General features: G+C 39.8%; 3 non-coding genes across 3 annotated transcripts; all 3 read left to right on the forward strand.

Annotated features, from left to right (window-relative positions):
- Window positions 1–3,940: 3,940 nt before the first annotated feature.
- On the forward strand, window positions 3,941–4,012 carry trnah-gug (transfer RNA histidin (anticodon GUG)). The gene has a single exon. It is a non-coding gene; the product is annotated as a tRNA-His (tRNA).
- A 109-nt stretch (window positions 4,013–4,121) lies between these two features.
- Window positions 4,122–4,194, forward strand: trnar-acg (transfer RNA arginine (anticodon ACG)). Its single transcript has one exon. It is a non-coding gene; the product is annotated as a tRNA-Arg (tRNA).
- Window positions 4,195–4,248: 54 nt separating this feature from the next.
- Window positions 4,249–4,320, forward strand: trnae-uuc (transfer RNA glutamic acid (anticodon UUC)). The gene has a single exon. It is a non-coding gene; the product is annotated as a tRNA-Glu (tRNA).
- Window positions 4,321–15,778: the final 11,458 nt, after the last annotated feature.

Below are 15,778 nucleotides of genomic sequence, written 5' to 3' on the forward strand. Positions count from 1 at the left end.
GGTTAGGTGGCGGTTGTATTAATGTCTTGAGATCATATTAGCCTGGGGTTGGTGGCGGTTGTATCAATGTCTTGAGATCATATTAGCCTGGGTTAGGTGGCGGTTGTATTAATGTCTTGAGATCATATTAGCCTGGGGTTGGTGGCGGTTGTATCAATGTCTTGAGATCATATTAGCCTGGGTTTGGTGGCGGTTGTATCAATGTCTTGAGATCATATTAGCCTGGGTTTGGTGGCGGTTGTATCAATGTCTTGAGATCATATTAGCCTGGGTTTGGTGGCGGTTGTATCAATGTCTTGAGATCATATTAGCCTGGGTTTGGTGGCGGTTGTATCAATGTCTTGAGATCATATTAGCCTGGGTTAGGTGGCGGTTGTATTAATGTCTTGAGATCATATTAGCCTGGGGTTGGTGGCGGTTGTATCAATGTCTTGAGATCATATTAGCCTGGGTTTGGTGGCGGTTGTATCAATGTCTTGAGATCATATTAGCCTGGGTTTGGTGGCGGTTGTATCAATGTCTTGAGATCATATTAGCCTGGGTTAGGTGGCGGTTGTATTAATGTCTTGAGATCATATTAGCCTGGGGTTGGTGGCGGTTGTATCAATGTCTTGAGATCATATTAGCCTGGGTTAGGTGGCGGTTGTATTAATGTCTTGAGATCATATTAGCCTGGGGTTGGTGGCGGTTGTATCAATGTCTTGAGATCATATTAGCCTGGGTTTGGTGGCGGTTGTATCAATGTCTTGAGATCATATTAGCCTGGGTTTGGTGGCGGTTGTATCAATGTCTTGAGATCATATTAGCCTGGGTTTGATGGCGGTTGTATCAATGTCTTGAGATCATATTAGCCTGGGGTTGGTGGCGGTTGTATCAATGTCTTGAGATCATATTAGCCTGGGTTTGGTGGCGGTTGTATCAATATCTTGAGATCATATTAGCCTGGGTTTGGTGGCGGTTGTATCAATGTCTTGAGATCATATTAGCCTGGGTTTGGTGGCGGTTGTATCAATTCTCTAGGAGGAGGATATCAAATTCCATTGGGTGCGTTTTGCAAACAACTCAAAATAACTGACTTCCTGTGGATTAGACTTAATGACATGCAATGTGAAAGTTGTTCAGGTCAATGAGATCTAAGTGTGTACCAAGTTGTACATGGATTTTTGCAGCCTCTGTTTCTAGCCATCAGCCAGTGGGACGTGGACATCAGGGAGCCTGAGGCAGAGCGACTCTTTTTAAGGCTTTCTGTAAGGGAGGAACTTTTTCTAATGCCATGAGACACGTTCTAAATAATCTGCTTTAAATTCTCTGATCAATCTCTTCAGTATCATGCTGGAAATGTGTGTGTTTGTGTTTGTACAGAACATGCTGACAGTGCTGCTTGAGGACCTTTTCTATCAGCCTCTGGAGCTTTACAGAGATCCAGCAGCTTTAGCCTCTGCAGGTTCAGGAATGGTTTGATGACCACAACAACCAGTTTGAGATGTTGACTTGGCCTCCAAATTCCCCAGATCTCAATCCACTCGAGCATCTGTGGGATGTGCTGGACAAACAAGTCTGATCCATGGAGCTTACAGGACTTAAAGGATCTGCTGCTAACATCTTGGTGCCAGATACCACAGCACACCTTCAGGGATTTAGTGGAGTCCATGCCTTGATGGGTCAGGGCTGTTTTGGCAGCAAAAGGCAAAAGGGGGACCAACACAATATTAGGCAGGTGGTCATAATGTTATGGCTGATCAGTGTGTGTATACATAAATACATATATATATATACATATATATATATACATATACTGTGTGTGTATATATATATATATATATATATATATATATATATATATATATATATATATATATATACAGTGAACTCCATTTCACCACACAAACCCTCCTGTTCTCACCTACTCCTGGTTTAAGCAGAGTCCAGCTGCAGACACACTGCTGACAACAGGCCAGAATTACAGCATCAGCTACATCAGCTCCCAGCACAGTGGACTGTACTACTGCACTGCTCACAACCAGCTGGGAAACCACACCTCTACACCAACACACCTGGATGTGTTATAAACCCGCCTTAATGTACTTACACAAAACAATATTTATGTATACAAACATGGAGGGGAAAGAAAGTACACCCTCCTTCAATAACAATAACCTCAATTTGCCAGACAGTGTCCTTCACATCCACTCCACCCATTTCAAGTATCTATCTATCTATCTATCTATCTCTACACACTAGCATCTATCTGCAATATAGACATGTGATATTTCCAAACGCTCAGCACAATAAGGTGAACAAGGTTACATGTACACTGATGACATCACGTGACGTCACGTGCGTGCCAACCACAAAATTATGCAGAATCACAAAATTTCTGCAACATACACATGTGACATATCAAAACATTCAGTGCAATGAAGGGAAGTGCATGGCGTGTATCCTGGTGTTGTGACGTGACGTGATGATATTTTATTATGATGATGGATTTTCTGCATTTGTCATTACTATTCCATGGAGATGAATCCACTACTCCATGTAAAATGGTGTTAGAATTTCAGTCTATAATCAGACTTTTCTACAGGCTCGGTATCTCAACAAATTTGCAAAGGACAGACATTTTATTTTTGTCATTTTCTTTATTTTACTGAATTACTTCCAACATTCAATTCAACATTCATTGTTAGTGAGAAGGTCATTTTATGTGTTTGTAGTCTTTCAAGTAAATAATAATATTTTATTTTAAACTGCCACTCTGTGATAGCAAAAGGGGGACTATATTAGGCAGGTGGTCATAATGTTATGGCTGATCGGTGTAGCAGAACTCCATGATGTGCATTTTGAAGACATCACTTGCACTTATCCATTTGCCTTCAAAAATATTGGCACCCTCTCTGTACACATGCCTCCAAAAGTATAGGCACCCTATCTACCCCCTCGTATACAACATTTTTGGTGCCCTATCTGACCACCCACCTCCAAAAGTATTGGCATGCTGTCTGTCTGCTTGGGGACGAGTTTTGCCAGGGCAAGCACCACTCACATTTTCTTCAGGAAATGTAATTTATTCTTTTTTTTTCTTTTAGGGCATTTACTGATGTCTTGTGCTGCATTATATTCATTGCGGCTGTGACTGGCTATGCAGTCCTTGGTGGGGCAGGTAAGATACAGTAGGAAATTACTTTTGCATTCTACTAACACCCTAAACAGAACTGAGGTGCAAATGTTTTATGTGCATTAAAATGTTCATGGTTTTTAATCACTTATCTCAATTTTGTTCAACAGCTTGGCTTTTTGGAAACCCCCAGTACATCATTCATGAGCAGAACTCTGCTGGAGGGTTTTGTGGAATTGGATCCAATATGTAAGTCTCTCGGAGTAGCTTATAGCTTTTTACAGGTACAAAAGTGAACAGCTAGTGTATTTACTATTATATAAGTTAAAAACAACAATTTAAATAAAACAAAAGAAAACCATTAAAACATGTTAATCAGGTTTATGTGTGGGTGCAAAGCCTCATCTGTGTTTCTGTATATAACAGAAAGTTATATATTTCTCTATATAACCAAAGCTACAATACCATTGAACTCTTCAACTTAAATCGTTCTTAAGCTTCTTGATGAACTGAGGAGAACTCTCTTTTGGCTTATTTTCTCTCTCGGTGTCTGTGAGTGTCAGTCCCAGTGTCAGTAGAACTAATCATGTAGTGTATCCGGGTTGCAGGATTTTTTCATTTATTTGTTTGTTTGTTTTTTTATTTCAAAAGCACAGAAGGTATCATTTGGGTATGAATCAGATCGTCTCTTGATATAGTGTCAAAAAAGACTACAACTATTCCAATCATGTCTAAATCAAAAGCCACTGCAGGCCAGAGGGGCGCCAGAACGCATATCACAACATGTAGCAGCTCCTTTTACCTGCCGGCCCAGGTGTGTGGGGTGCCGTGATCGTATAGTGGTTAGTACTCTGTGTTGTGGCCGCAGCAACCCCGGTTCGAATCCGGGTCACGGCATTGGCTTTTCCACATCACTGTTGAACGCTAGGCATGGCTTTTGACCTCTGGCCATTTTTCACTTGAAAAGCATAAGCAGGTAGGACCCTGCTCCCATTAAGGCCCACGTGGGCCAGTGGTGTAATGGATAACGCGTCTGACTACGGATCAGAAGATTCTAGGTTCGACTCCTGGCTGGCTCGGCTACCTTTTAAGAGCCCAGAGGTGTGCCACAAACTCCAGCTGCCGAATTGCCCTCCCATATGGTCTAGTGGTCAGGATTCCTGGTTTTCACCCAGGTGGCCCGGGTTCGACTCCCGGTATGGGAACGTGACTTTATTGGATTGCCCGCAGAACTGGCAAGGAGTTCACCAAATTGCTCAGTTAATAACAGCCGGGAACGCTTCCTCAACAGAAACCAAAAACGATCACTGATTGCAGCCAGCAGCATGTTGGTGTTGTGTTCATTTCGATTCACTGCGCAAAACGTTACATAACTGATTTGTCATCACTTATTTATTTGTAGGCTCCCCCTAAGGCTCCCATGGGCCAGTGGTGCTACCTGAAGAACGATAGTCTGGGTCAGCCGGCCAATCACAGCTCACCCGGGAAATCTTTCTCGCCCAATCACATCGGCCCGTTACATCTTTCTTCTCCAATCCCAGCGCTGAAAAGATGGACAGACAACGATGGCCGCGCCCATAGCGAGCCAATCGAATCTCTCGCAATTTTATCGTTCTCCGCTAATCGCAACAATGGCCCGCCCACGGCAATCGATGGATCGTGCGCGCTAATGATGTGTCATTCAAGTCAAATGTATTCGCATAATTACAGTGTCATCCATCAATCTAACCTAACACTAACCTACAATCTCCACAGAAGGTTGATCTGAAAAAGAGACCTCAGTCTGGGAATTCCTCCACATCTAAGAGTACATCCCCTACCCTGACTCCATCGCCATCCCCAACTCCTAAGCCTCTAATTGGTGAAACCCTGTCTTCTGCTTCTTCCCAACCATGTTCTAAAAGTAGTGGTGGCTCCAGCAGTGGCAGCATCACTGATGAAGGTCAGTGCAAATAAAGATGATCAGACTTTATGGTGTGTAGGAATGTACTCTCATTCACACTATTGCAGTTTACCAGTCTCTAACATACAAAAGCCAACATGGTTGTGGACCATGAACGTAGACAGGGTATTCAGAAATGAACACATCTATCTACAAAATACATAGACCACCCTGAGCAAATTGTGTCAAGACATAGAGCAGGGTAAAGGTATAAACCATATCTAAGGTGTTGAATGTTCCAAGAAGCACAGTGGGTTCTATCATTGTGGAAAAATGTTTGGAATCAACAGGATATCCAGCCAAACTCAGTAACCAGGTTAGAATGGCTTTGATCAGAGAGAAAACAAAAGCCCACTGACAACTTTAACAGCTTTAGAAGTCCTCTGCAGAAAAGGGAGAACTTGCTGGAAGTACAGCCATCTCAGAAGTTCTCCATCAGTAAGAGCTTTATGTTGGAATAGCTAAATGAAAACTGCTGCTGAATATAAGCACTGCTCAATATTTGGGCAATACCACTGTTATTGTGAAGCATGGTGTTGGCAGGAGTACTTCTCAGTGGCAGGAGGGGAAAGACGGGTCAGAATTAAGGGAAGGGTGAATGCAGCCGAAATACAGAGAGGTTCTTAAAGAAAACTTGCTCCACAGTGGACACAGCCTCAGATTTTAAGACAAGGTTTAACCTTTCAGAACGACAACATGAATATATCCAAGATAACCCTGGAGTGGCTTTGGAACAACTTTCTAAATGTCCTTAAATGGCCCAACCAAATCCCAGACCACATAGGACTTCAGTGAAGCAACATGAAGATGGCAGTTACACCTGTAGCCTGTAGAGTCTTGTCAAAGGAGACTTAGAGCTGTACTCAGTAAATTGTGCACAAATCATATGTGATTTTTTCATCTCTGTAAATTACCTGTATTGTTTTATTTACAGGTAGACATGGAGGCCTTTGTGACTCTGACTGATGGAGATCTGCAGGAGCTGGGGATTAAAAGAGACGGGCCCAGACAACAGATTCTGGCAGCCATTTCTGAAAGTAATGCTGGAAAGGTGTGTTTTTTAAAAACTGCTAGTCAGCATTGTCTAATCTGGTCCCATGTTTATAGACGGTTTTGTTATAATATCATATGAATTTCAGGGAAGAGAAAGACAGATACTGCAGGAAACTATCCACAGTTTCCAGTCATCTTTTGGGAGTAGCGCAGCATCCTGCAGGTTATTCACATTTTGAGTATTAAACACAAGATATAATAGATATAAGATATAACTTAAACATTATATAGATTGTAAATTTTCACATTTTTTGCAGAATCTTTGTGTACTTATTGCCATTTCACTGTATCTGGAAGCTCTAATATACTTTATATTTATTTTCTTATACTCCAGTTTGGGCAAGACATCAGCTGCATTCCCTTAACAAAAGGTAACACTTTTGGCCAGATGAGGGACTGGAGATTGGTGCCAACTCACTTCAAGACTGATCGTACCCAAAGCAAATGAGAAGTCACAAAGGACCTCACACGTTATTCTGCATAAGGGACGGCATCTTAGAATAACGCATACAAGCACTGACATAGGGTCGCATATTGGATGTGTCTATTTTGCCATCCAATTTGTGGTGTTTAATGTATTGCTAAGTTTGGGCATGATGACAAATAACTGTCTCAGATGATATGATGTACACCGATCAGCCATAACATTAAAACCACTTGCCTAATACTGTGTAAGGCCCTATCGATACAAAAACAGCTCAGACCTTTCAAAGCTTGGAGTCTACAAGAGCTTTGAAGTATGCTGTGGAATCTGGCACCAGCAGTATCTACAAGCACAGGTAATAAATAAAATAAGAAGGAATATAACAAAAAATACTAAAATACCCCAATTTAAGGGTACAAAAATATAACAAAAAATATACACAAATATAACAAAAAATATTAGACATTTGTAGTCTAAAATTTAGCTTTGCTCCAGAGATTTTCAGTGGGGTGTGCTCATTTTTGCATCACCCTAATTTGAGTAAAACTGAAAATTTTGTTCTCTAAGTTATTTTATTAACCTTACTTTCATCTTATAAAAGTTCAGATGTTATATAAAACTTAGTCTTGTCAACATTTTGGAGATTCAGTCGTACAGAAATTTGTCGACGGTCCCTAAAATACAGCTTCCGAATGTCTGTCTAATGTCCGAGTATCAAACTAACTTCACCGCGGTGGTAAATAAAATCTGTGGACATTAACCAAACAATACTCATTTTAACGTAAGTGATATAAAAGGAAACGATAAATCCAAACGTAGACCTCTGTTCTGTTAACTTCATCTTTTGTGATTTGAGTCTTCAGCTGATGACGTAGCTTCGAAGGAGGCCTGCCCAGGCCTGCTTACCACACCCCAATACCTTGACTCCACCCCCACATCAAAACAGTGCCAGAAAGTCAAACACAAAGAAAAGTGAAGCACAAACTTACATTTCACTGAAACGCAAAATAAAAGCAGCGTCACAAATACATTTAAGTCATTTATATTTTGCAACTCTTTATTTTTTATTTTCCAAAACTTATCATTTTCTCGCAAATTTCATTTTTGCATTTGCAATACTTTATTTTCTTTTGCAACATATGAATTCTTTTGTGAATATATGTGGCATTGAATTGACTCCATAGGGGTTCCATTTCCAGTCTCACATGAGAACTCTGACATTTTGATTGAATCAGATTGAATGCTACACTAGATAGTTGTGCAGTGTGAAAGCAACAGTGATCCGATGACTGTGAAAATCGTGCAGTGTGAACCCGGCATAACACCAACAATAAATCGCCTCTACTCACAAGGAATATCTGTCAGTCTGCAGCCTGTATTAGCTTAGTTGTCTGTGCCTTAGACCTCCATTGTTGTCCAAAAATCAATATAAACATAACAGCCACACGGGTAATGTGTTTCCTAATCCCAAAATGTTTGGTGGAGCAATTTTTAAAAAAAAACATTGCCCTAAATACTCAGAATCACCATAACTGAAGTAAGCAAGTGCAAAAGAGCGCTATAGAAAGTTATAGCAATTATGAGCATTTTTCAATAAATAAATGTCATTCAGTGGAGCAGTGTGTCTATCTGATGTGCTTTTAATCATTTTTTAACAACAATCGAGACAATCCATTCTTCATTTTAGTCTATGTGTAAGGATTGCTGAAAATATGATTAGTCCCGACTGACCTTTCTGACCTGCTTTCCTTTCTCGAATTTGCTAGAAACATGGACGTTAGACGTGGTTCAAGATGTGTTTATGTGTAATGTTGGTATTTGCAATATTTTGCTGTGCGATGAGAAGTAAGGTCCAACTGCCAGCATGAGGAAGTGGACCAAAAATATCCTCCAAGAAATGTGATCTCAAGGTGATCTTGCATGTCTAAAAGCTATACAGATGCCATTGATGGTAGACGATTATAATGAGCTAGCTCTTGACAGTTGTTGGTTTTATACTGCACTTTCTCAGGTTGTGCTCTATTTTGGTTTATAATGTTGGTTTTAGCTATAAATTAAGGTCCAGGTGCAGAGACAGGGGGTTCTCAATCCTGGTTCTCAAAAACCACTGCCCTTCTTGATTTCCAACTATCATTGCTCTACCTGCTGCTGACTACCAGGATCAGGTGTGTATATTTCAATAAAAAATCCACTTCAAGTCAAAGTCAAAGTCAAAGAAGGTTTATTGTCACTTCAACCATATATAGCAGATGCAGTACACAGCAGAACTGATTACTGGAAGAGTTTAAGAGTGAACAGATATATAGAGATTGATATGATTTTTTTCCAGAGGATGAAAGCTGATTTATAAGGTCATTCAGGTTCATGTACCATTGCATCTTGTTTTAATGTTGTTTAACTCTTTATATCTGGCACTAATTACACCAACAAAACCATCCTGTGCCATTTCTGTTGTTTAAAGTGGTCAGTCTGGTATATCTCATGCCATAATCCAGAATGTTCCCCTTTACAACCCACGGTGACAAAGGTGTCACAAGCCCTTTAAATGTCCTGGGAAGTTCCTTTTATAGCTTTATCCCTGATTTTAACTCATGAAGTCCTAAAATAACACCTACTGAACATCCTGGTGGGTCATGTGATAGGTCATGTGATTTTTTGTTCCCACAACATTTGTTGACCTCCAAGATGCATGTGTTGCAAGGTACAAGGACCACATGAGGTCACGGAGGTCAAACCATAATGCTTGCCTATGTCAATGCATGGCTGATCTCCCGCCGTGACTGTAAACTACTTGGTGTCCACAAGCCACTGAAACAAAGGAGCTTCCAGGCTGAGGTTGCAACTAGCCTTATTCTCCTGCATTCACAAAGGGGCCGCCTATCACTCAACACCAACTCCACCACCACCTCCCAAGAAAGTTCATGTTGGAGTTCCAGATGATGTTCATGTGGACCAGGTTGCACACTGGCCTGTGAAGTGTGGTCGTTGCAAATTCTGCAAAATCAATACAACCACCACCCTCTGTGAGAAATGTGATGTGCGTCTTAGTTTCACTGAGGAAAGAAATTGCTTCAAATGTTTCCATTTGGCCTAGGTTATTGCCACATAAACAAATTTCATGGGGTTTCATGAGAAATGGGTCTGGCTGCTTAATGCCCATTGTGACATATATGTAACATTACAGATCCCTGACAGTAGGGGGTGGTATTTTGAAGAAAAAAAAGTTGAGAAATGTGTTATTTGGCATCTATTTAGTCTGTGTTATGTCCCCCATCATTTTCCTTGAAGGAGAAAGGGGTCTGGGTTCTTATGGGTTAAGGCACAGTGAACTCTATAATGTGTGCTTTAATTGCCTCTGTATTCCACAGTTTTACATTTCTACACAAACAAAAAGTTTAAGTCCACATTCTCAGATGCAAAATGTAAAATACTGCAAAATGTAAAATAATAGTTACCCACAAAAACAGGATCAAAATGTGGAGGTGAAAAGAAACTGCACAAGATCTAAGCATGCTATCATATCTGTAAAACATGAGCCTGATGATGGAACTGCTGATTGCAGAAGCAAAATGAATTGTGAGGAGTATAGAAACATCAACTAAAGTTCAGGAAAAATGCCTCCAAACTAAAAACTTCAAAACTAAAAACTGGGAAATTCTTGTGAGAAAAAGTCAGTCACTTGATCTGAAACCTTAAGAAAAAAAGGGGGACTAGCAATAAATGCATGATATGGAGAAAATTGTGGACATGGCTGTAAATCATGAGCATCCCCTTCTAAATAATAAAACTGCTTGAAGCCCAAACTGGAGAAAGAAACAGAGTTCAATTTTATTTATTTATTTTTTATTTACTGTACTTTAATGTACTTTTGTTAAGAAACTAGAAAGTACTAAAAACACACAAATTAAATCACTCTAGTGTTTCACTAACAGTGTTTTGGAATGACTGAAAGACAATAAGCATTCCTTTCCATTTTAAACATCTAACCAACCTTCATTTTCATGAACAGGATTTTTATTTATTTATTTATTTTGGAAAACACCTTAAAGACTACTGATATAAACTATTTCTTCTTAAAGAGTAACCTTGAGAGTTCAGAGTAACTGCATTATAAATGATGTGCTACAGTGGTGTGATTTGGTGTAAACTGTAAATCCACATTTTTAGTCCTCTACAATTTAGATTTTCAGATTTTTATCTCAAGATTTCAGACTTTTTATACACAACTGTGCTCTGGATGCTTAAATGTAAATGTGCAATTCCCCAAATGTTACAGATTTTTCTACATTTTGGAAACAAACTTTAAAAGACTATAAATATCTGAATTTTGTTGGATGTTATTTGTCATTTTTCACATTTTAGTAAACCTTACAAAGTTTCTGAAGTTCTTTAAAAAGGATTTGTATATGAGTGAAAAGTTCATTTAGTGTTGTGTTGCTTTTTAAAGGAAAATTATAGACATACTGATGACTAAAAATAAACAGAATGAGACGGTAATAGGAGCAAATGAAAACATTTATTAAAGTAAACTATATAAACACTATACAACTATAAGTTTATTTACAACAATATTATTTGCAGCTACTATTTATACTAATTACTATTAGCAGTTATCTATATAGACAAGGATAGAGGGATAGATTGATAAGGGACGCTCTATGAGGGATGAGGGATATTAAAACTATTCCTTGGGTGCTGGGTTCACTCTACAGACCTGTAGGGAAGAAAAGAGTATACTTTAATATTAAGTTCATCAAAAATAAGAATTAAATTAAATTCTACTTACGTGTGGAGAGCTTGAGCAATGTATAGAAAAGAAGTGAGGGAAAAGAAATGGAACAGAAGGAAGAAAAGAGGAATTTGGTAGAAGAAAGGACATTGCTCAGAGCTTCCACAAAATGTCCATCATCTTCTGGACACGCTGTCTGAGGAAAGGTCTCAGTTTGCTGGCTAAGGCTGCTGGGTCTTGGTAGAACTCCGGGGGCTGAGTAAACAGCACTTCAGCGAGATCTGTAAGCTGATCCTATAGACAAATTACATCATCACTGTCACAATCCAACATAGTGTCACTGAGTTTAGGATACAATACTGAGAATTTGTGGATCACAGCATCAGAAGATATTAGACACTTACAATAAGCACTTTAAAGTAGGTCCTTGCTGCAGGCTTCCACACGTCTACCTCCCACATGCTGATGAGCGCAAACAGGCGCTCCAAGAATCCTCCCTTAAGCTTTAGGAAAGAAAGACGACAAGCTCCATTAATATCATGTCATATCAGGGTTAACAACATGGAAAAATAAAATGAGATGAAATAAACCATGTTCTGAAACTACATTCAAGCATGGCTTTTAAATCTCCTGATAAGACTCTTACTGTCTCAGGTATTGAGCTGTTTGTAAAATAGCCGAATAGAAGCAGCTCGAAAAAGATGTCCACGAAGTTGTAGTGGTAGACCTGCACAGAAGAGAAAAGTTACAAGAAGAAATTAGCTTTACATAATGGAGTCCTGTTTTCTATCACATCAAAATCTTTTAGATTTAAACATTTGTCATGTTACACAAGCATTTATAAGCTTACATAGGACCCGGAGAGCTCTGCTGCAATCCAGTCCTGATAAGAAGGAGTCTTCAGGAAACGAATCAGAGCCTCGTAGGCCAGCTGTACACGACCTGCATCCTGTTAAAGCAAACAAACAAAATAATCACTTTGGCTTCAGTTTTTTTAACGTGGAAACTCATTTTAAACCCTAAAATGAAGCTGTATGTAAGCCTCAGCATGTCCAGTACTTTACTAAAGATACACAGATGATGTATGACATGGGCCAAATGTCCAACTACTGCATATCCCAGAGCCCTCTTCATTATGTACATTTTATTTTAATATTTATCCTAAGAATGTCCTTTTTTTAGCAGGCTGTGATTGTTATAAAATTAGCTTTTGATGCTTGTTATTTTAATTATTATTCCTTAATTACTCATTACCACATTTGTTTGACAACTACATCATTTTCAAGCCCAGTAACTGAAAGTATTTTGCACAAGGAAACAGTCTATCATCATTCTGAAGTCACCTGGTTGTTAACTGCTGCCAGACGCATCACAATCTTCTTCCCCATAACGAACAAGAAGTTCTGATTGTGGATGCAGGTAAGATGAATCTGAATATAAGACAGCACATAATATAAGTTAAAGCAGAGTGAACTTCCCCTGAGCAAAAACAGCAGCTAAACAAAGGTTTTACTCACAGCGAACGCCTCACGGAGAGCATGCAGCTTCAGGCCGATATCAGTTACCCCTCTCTCTGTAAGATGGTCCCTAAGAAACAAAAGATTTACATGCTTAGTGTATTAAACATACATTACTCCTTTATACCATTAAACTGTGAAGAGAAGCGTACCAAGTAAAGGGCACCTCCATCTCCTCTTGGCTAAGGCTCTCCTCACTCTCCTGCAAGACACATTAGCAATAAATCATTAAAACTCACACAGTAAATGTTACAGCCTCCCATTCAGGGGAATAGCAGCATCTGTAGATACACATCAGGTCTGAAACACAGAATTACCTCAGAGTCGTACTGTTCCTCTGAATCACTGTGGGGAGAGTCGACCTGCTCCTGCTCCCAGGTGGAGGTGTTCACCTGACCATCTTTAGCCACATGCAGGAACGTGCAGGACACCTTTTTAAAGGTTTGCTGTTAAATTAAAAAAATATATAAAAACACTGCAGACCCATATGTGTACAAAATTCCAAGAGTTACTATCTACAATAAAGACTTCATGACATTGCAATAAATTTACCATATAATCCTCAAGTGGCTCCATGATGGTTTCCACCCGGTTACAGGAAAGGAGCTCTGTAACCTTCCCATATTCAGCCTTAAGAGAACAATTTGAAGTGAACACAATTAGTCACTGCAACTAACAAAAGTTTTGTGACGCCACAACAGATAATCCCTCACCTGTATGGCAGTGAAATGGTCCTCGATGGTGGTCTGATAAGGGAATCCCTGCAAATGACAATTAGCTGTAACTCAAGATCTACTTCTCAAAAGTGTTCATCTAATAATCATTAATATCAATTCTCTTCATCAGAGTAACAAAGATGGTGATTACCAGCTGGTCGAAGTAGCGCGTCTTGGTGGTTTTAAACCAGCAAATCCACTCTCAGGACCCCTTATCATCCCGAGGAAGTATCCCTTAACGTCCACTGCCTAGAAATAGAGAAACTAAACATTAGAACTTGTAAAGAAGGATGTGTGTGTGTTTGTATCTCAGCTGCAGCACTGTACAATACCCCAGACTGGGAGTTGGAGGAGTCTGCAGTGTTGTACTCAACATTACAGCAGGTGCTGTTCAGCTCACCAGCACTGAGGGGCTGTGAAAAGTAGAAGATGAGGATCATCAGTGTTTTTTATCATAGCAGTTTCACACTAACACTTTCAAACATTCTGTCACTTGGAAAATCCAGAGATCAGATTTAGTAAATAAATGACAGGTTTGGTTACCAGAACAACAGCTGAAGATGTGGAGTGAGTTTCTGTGGGTAGCTGCGGCAGGATTGGCTCAACAACCTTAAGACACACACACACACACACACACACACACTTAGACAAAAGCAGCCTACACGTTTCAAATGTAGTTAAAATATTTTACTGACACATACCTGGAGGACTGAGGGAGTATCTGACGATTCTCCCAGCAAATCCACAGCTTCTGCAATAAATTAGTTTCATGTAAGTTTAATTACAACTAATATTTTCTGTTAAATGTAAAACATTAAAATGGCCAAATTTATAAGGTAGTAGAGAGAGAGACCTTGTAAATTTTTCTCTCCTTTCTTTCTAATGCTTAAAAGTTAATAAACCTGTGAGTTAGTTAGCTAGTTAATTTGTGAAGAAACAGACTAATTGTAGCATTAGTAGCTTGTGTAAATTCACTGTACATGTGACTGATTAAACTCTCTAAATCCTCAAGTCCAGGCATCCTGATGAACTCCACCTCCCCATCAGGATCCACACGCTGCCGTCTACTCAGAGGGGCTTCTTGATTGCCATCCTCTTCGTCCCGCCTCCTCCTTATGCCCTGGCGTGGGACAGGAGTTATCATTGTGGCAGGAGCATAGTACATACCAGCCACAATGTTGTGGATGTCGATATTGAAATAAGGCTGGGGCAAAGGAACTGTTGAAGGCTGTGGACTTCCTGAAGGTGGTGGCCTCCTCAAAGGGGATGGGGTCCGGAGAGGGGATGGACTGCTCACAGGGGGTGGGGTCCTGAAAGGGGATGGACTGCTCACAGGGGATGGGGTCCTGAGAGGAGAGAGGCCTCTCACAGGTGGGGATGGGCTTCTATCAGGGGACAGGTTCCTCGTTGACACCTCATGTTCACCACCATCTCCAGCTTCATTTTGCTGAGCAGGTCGGCTGTTGTCGTCCTCGTTAGCGCTGAGCTCTCTGTTATAGTTGAGCTCATCTTGTGGAAACACAAACGTCTCCCTCCGTCTCCCTGTGTCAAAGAAGATGAACAGACAATGAAACACATCTAATAACATCTCATAAAAGGAAGCAGAAAACCTTATTTTAATAGCACTGTGTATGGTTTGTAAAGCAGGAAAACCTCACTATCAAAACAAGAAGTATTTACACAAGTTATATTACTGTAATCTTCCTATAACAGTGCATTAAAAACTCAGTATTTACATTTTAGCTGCATTTATAGGTGTTATACAGGGCTCTTCCAGTATCACGGCTTCACTGTTAGTCACACTGTGCACTTATTTCAATGCTTAAAAATATCTTCCCCCAAAAAATGCAGATTAAAATACATTTCTATTACAGTCTATTACTTTAGCACTTTCTTACTCCAGTGGTTCACATCCCCTTTGAGTCCAATTGTGTCTCCTCTCAAAAATTCGCCCTTTATCGTAAATTACACTACTCCTAACTATTTTATTCACGACAGCTAGAAACAAAACCTTGCTGAACAGAATTGAAACAAACAGCTTGATATTTTTGCCTAAGCTGCACTCTACATTGCCACACTAGCTCCATTTATTTGTACCGATTGGTTTTGTTCAGCTAGCTGCCTTTCCTCACAGCCCCTTTCTCTCTCCGCTTTAACAACTCGACAAACACGGACAATGAAAAATCCTTAAAATAATAAGTTACTTCATGTTATTGTAAGTATTTTAACTTATTCTATTCACTCCATCAAAAAACTATGAACACTGAAAAACAATTACTTAG

This window comes from Hemibagrus wyckioides, unplaced genomic scaffold (assembly GCF_019097595.1).
Source record: "Hemibagrus wyckioides isolate EC202008001 unplaced genomic scaffold, SWU_Hwy_1.0 Contig3, whole genome shotgun sequence".
NCBI lineage: Eukaryota > Metazoa > Chordata > Actinopteri > Siluriformes > Bagridae > Hemibagrus > Hemibagrus wyckioides.